Source organism: Protobothrops mucrosquamatus, unplaced genomic scaffold (genome assembly GCF_001527695.2).
Source record: "Protobothrops mucrosquamatus isolate PMUCROS unplaced genomic scaffold, P.Mucros_1.0 scaffold1578, whole genome shotgun sequence".
NCBI lineage: Eukaryota > Metazoa > Chordata > Lepidosauria > Squamata > Viperidae > Protobothrops > Protobothrops mucrosquamatus.
The window spans coordinates 29145-34591 of NW_015387741.1; positions in this window are offsets into that span (position 1 = coordinate 29145).

The window sequence follows — 5447 nt, forward strand, 5'->3', positions numbered from 1 at the left end:
CTCTGGAATGAACTACCCCCCGAGATCCGGATAATTCCGGATCTCCTTACCTTCCGTCGCGCCCTCAAGACATGGCTCTTCCAGCAAGCGGACCTGACCTAGGGTGGATTTTACATTGGGTTTTAAATATTCGGAAGACGCAACATTAAAATTCGGTTTAATTCGGTTTTAAGGGGGGGATTGTATATATGTTCTGGTTCTAAATATGTTGTGCGCCGCCCTGAGTCCCTGTCGGGAGAAGGGCGGCATATAAATTAAATTAAATAAATAAATAAATAAAATAAATAAACCCTCTTCACTCCTAAATCTTCATCATCTTAATTCAATTTTTCTGGCTGTGCCAGCCTGATCACTTTCGTACAAAATTATCCTTTGGATCAATTTGAACTGTTAGATATTTCCTTAGATGTCATGGATTGGCAGCAGATTGTTATTTGTTATTGCTCTTTATTGCTAGGATGGGGACCAATGCCCCATGCTAAAATAACTTGGATGGTTTGATTTAAATAAGGGGGGGGGATGCTTTTCTTCATATAATAAGGGGGAGATGCTTTTCTTCATATAATGTCTCTGGCTGGGTTGACTTGGATGTCTCTTTCACGTTAAACAATCTGTGGTAGAACCTTAGCACTACAGCAACCCATCTTGCGGTGGTGTCACCTCAACTCCTTGATTTGTGAGCCATTAGCTTCCTGCCATACTGCGATTTAGTTAACAAATCACGGATTAAAAATTATTGCTTGGGAAGATAGGTGAATCCAGTCACTGAGCTGGCAAGTCTAAATACCCAGAATCTTCTTTAGATGGGAGTGTGTTTTTTTAGACAACAAACAGTAAGTTAGCAATGCTGCCATTGGGTGCACCCACCTGGTGTCATACAACAGAAAGAATCAGAAGCAGAGCAGCAAAAACTCTTTTTTTGTAACCTAAAATGCTTTACAGACAAGCTGCTTTGCCTCCAAGCCATCAGAAAGGAGAAATGTAGTCCTGCAGATTCTTCTATTTAAATGCAGATCACCGCTCTTGTCCAGCTGCTTAAAAGCTGTTAAACCTTTAAACTGCATTTCTCTTTGCTAGAGAGGAACAGGGGATAAAGGCCGGCATGGTACACATCCAGCATTTTGGAAGAGCAGTAATTTGTGATAAACTAGTGAGAGTGCCATCTAATTTTCAGGGGGCATCAAACTTGGAACGCATAGGCATTTTGCTTCAACTTTGATATAGTTCCATTTCATTCCAAATGATGCCTTAATGATGCTCGGGAATGTCAACTTAGATGCTTTTGGAAGACAAGTTTCAATGTTTAGCGTATGAATGTTTTGTGAGTCAAATAAATGCTTTAGAGTGAACAATTTCTGCCTAAATTGAACAATTATGATGCATTCACTATTAGATCCAACCAAACAAGAATTCCTAGGTGGCACAACAGATGTTCTCAATTGTTGTTGAGCTTCTTCTGAGGCCCATCTGCAGGTGCTTGTGCTCAATGAAAGATAAGGCTAGCAGAGGGATTTTGGCTCCTTAACTGACAACTGCATTACGTTCAGAGAATAAATTACATTCTTTTCATCTAAAATGAATCTTTTAGCTTGTGTATGTGTATGTGTGTGTGTGTGTATTGTAGAAGATACTGTTGTTAGCATTAGTGGTTTTTGTTTGCCTCTGATCCCTCTGTTCTCTACAACCATGTTTATGCCTTCCCATGATTTTAACCCTTACTGTAAAACTTCAGCTGATGTTTTTTCTTGCTTTGTTTCTACATGTATTATAAATAAACAAACATCCATTCTGTACAGGGAAAAAATTGGACAGGATCACTGATTGTTCTTTGCCTAATATTTTTGAAAGAATTGATCTACAGCGTGTGTCTGATTTAGTTTTAAATGATTTATAACTAAAACAATGGGTTTTTTCACCAAAAATTATGGTATATATGAGTGGGATATAGATTGACTAATGTCTCTGAAACTTATTCTGTATCTTACGTTAAAGCAACAAGTATCTGAATGGGAAATTTAAGCAATCAGTGTAGATATTTTAGAGACATTTATATATATAACTATGGATTACAAATGTTGAAAATCTTTTGAAATTCTGAAAATCGCATACTGTACTATTGTACTATTATCCCAGCTCTTCCATAGTTCTGGTTTATGATAGATTGCTCTTGAATGTTTATTAATTCACTGCATTGGTAGGATCCAGGCTTGCAATACAGGTGGCCCTCAACTTACGACTACAATTGAGCCCAAAATTTATGTTGCTAAGTGAGAAATTTGTTAAGTGAGTTTTGCCCCACTTTATGACTTTTTTTGCCACATTTGTTAAGCGAATCACTGCAGCTGTTAAATTAGTAACACAGTTGTTAAGTGAATCTGGTTTCACCATTGACTTTACTTGTCAGAAAGTTGCAAAAGGTGATCACATGACCCCAGGACAATGCAATTGTCATAAATGTGAGTCAGTTGTCAAGCATCCAAATGTAAATCACATGACCACGGGGATGCTGCAATGGTCTTAAATGTGAAAAATGGTCATAAGACACTTTTTGCAGTACTGTTGTAACTTTGAATGGTCACTAAGTTAACTGTTGTAAATTGAGGACTACCTGTATAATCTCTGAATTGTCTGGCTTGCTTAGAATAGCATGTACATACTTGGGGTAAAAGTGAGTTTTGGTGTGCTTATAATATGCTGACCAAATGTGCCAAAATCTGACGTATACTGTTCTTACCATTAGTATAGAATGCTGCATGAAGCATGGATGAGACTAAGCCTAGTCCATATCTTTTTTTTAATCTTACTAAATGTTTTGGGAAGGCCACAACTGACCCAAGCCACGATGGGCATTGCTTCATCCATTGAGCACAATATTCCTGGGTGGTGACGTTGAAGGTGGTGATTGCACCTTGCATTGTTAGAGTACATGATAAGCTTGAAGTAATTAATGAAATAAAATCATAGACATACATTGCATCTGTTGTGTCCTGGGCCTGTTGAGGAAACTCAGCAGGCCCAGAAAGGTTGCAAATGGTCCCGGGGATTGTAAAAGCTGCCCGGGACCAGACTGAGCGGTGCCAGCCTTGTGCGCATGCACAAGGCGCAAAAATGCTGCCTTCCTATTGGTTAGCACTAGCTGGGTTCCTCACCCTATAAAAGGCCTGCGAGCCTTTTGCTCTTTGCTTGGAGTTGGAGAAGGAGAATAAAGAGCTATTGTTTACACCATGCGGCTTCGTCGATTGCTTGCAAACCAAAAACACAACAGCATCTATGAAATTCAAAAAGGGAGGAAGGATGTAACAAATCTGAACGAAGATGGTCTGATCTTACATGGAGGAATGTATGTACAATCAGAAAATGTATGACAAGGCTAAATTATGTGCCAGAAACTATAAATTGGTATCATCTAAGTTGCTGTGAGTACATATCAAAGTAAAATTCATAAGTCAACTTAGCTCAACTTCATGCTTCCCTGAGTATTAATAGCAGAACATCCATCTATAAGTTTGGGGGGGGGGGGATGTGCTACTTTCTGAATGAATGCAATCAAGGATAAATTATTATTCTGATAGATGACAGAAATATATTTGTTGGAATGAGATGATGGAAGACAGAAAAAATTGCTTAGGCCATTAAGAGGCACAAGGGTGAACATGAATCAGGATTGGTGAGTATCTGCTCAGATAAAAGTCTGCTATGAATATGTCTTTTAAGCATAAGTCTATTCATATTGTGCAGATGGCAAAGGAATGAACATAAATCTAAAAGGTTGATTGATTTGATTCTTCATTATGAAATATTGAGATAATTAGTGAAAAATACATGGGTGATCAGAGGTCCTGAATGTGAAACAGACCATTATTCTGTATATTATAGAAAGAAAAGATGTGAAAGGAACTAAAGGGAAAGATGAATGTCTGCAGAATGAGACATATGAAAAAAATATGATAAACTAGAATAATCTCCTAACCGAATAATTATAGAATAGTCATAAGAAGAGATGTGAAAAGTACTTGGAACCAAATGAAAAGTATGATGTGAACTACCATAAAGATTTATGGCGATGTGCTAATAGAAAGTAAGACAAAGGGGTATTGGTGGAATGAGTGCTTGGTGAAAGAGGCTCTGGATAAAAAAATAATGCATGTAAAAGAATGATTGCTGCAAAAGTAAGGATAAGAGAAAGATATGTTAAGAAATAAATGGATAATGGTAGATGTAGTCAAAAAGAGCAAAGGATGATTAAAAGAGGCAGAAAAAATATAGTGTAAGTGGGTAAAGAGGGCTAAACAAGAAGCTTCCAGCAGAATCAAGGGAATAAAAATAAAACAGATGATTTGGAATGAAAATGAAGGGAGGGAATTTTGGACATTTGTGTCAGAATAGTACTGTTAAGTTGAATAGTATAAATGAAACCAAAGCCGTAACTGTAGAGATCAAGGGAAAAAAATAGCACTGAGAAAGTCATAAATGCTGTACATTTATTGAAAAATGTAAGAATCCAGAAATAGATGGTGCAACTATATCTGGTTTATAAATGATGGGACAGTGCAGCTTCTTTAATGTGTATGTAAAAACTGTGCCTGTGCCCGGTGATTCAAAGAATGCAGATGTTATCTTCCTAAGTAATTTCTTAAGTGTGCCTAGGAAGGAGGTCTGGCAGAATTATCATCCAACAAATTCAACAGGTGATAATGAGCAAAATTGAGAAGTTGTGCCATGGCTTCAGGAGTTGTAGACTGAGATTTTTTGCTCTTTAGCACATCACTGAAAAATGCATGAATGTGTGAGTAGCTGTTGGTGGAGTGGCTGCTTTTCCCAAGGGCTGGGAATGATCATTCAGAGAGGAAACAAAGCCAAGGAAATCAAATAACCATTTTTCCTTTTCTTATTGTGTCCTGTTTTAAACTGTAAGTCAGCACTGGTCATCCACTGGCCTTGTTGCTGAGGCAGAATAAGGTGTGGGTCTTAGAATAGTGATGTTTCCCTACAGCACGCTTTAATGCTAGTACAAATGTACAGCAATCCAGAAGAGTTTCACGTAATTTTTCTAGACCTTTGTTTATTTATATCCCACCTTTATTATTTTATACATAATTTAAAGTGGCGAACATACCGAATTATCCTTCCTCCTTCCATTTTCCATACAACAAACACCCTGTGAGGTGAGCTGGGATGAGAGAGAGGGACTGGGCCAAAGTCACCTTCTTCATATCTAACACTACTGTGTTTCCCTGAAAATAAGAAAATAGAAAATATGTCCTAGCCAGATATAAACCCTACCCCCAAAATAAGGCACCAGGCTAGAAATTAGAAAACTAGAATATATACTGTATAGATGAGGTGGAGTGGCCAGCACATTGGGATCACCTGCCTCCCCCCCCCCGCCTCTGCCCCCACACTTGGACTTATCTGCTCTGTGCCAAGGGGCCAGCAGGCTGCTGCTA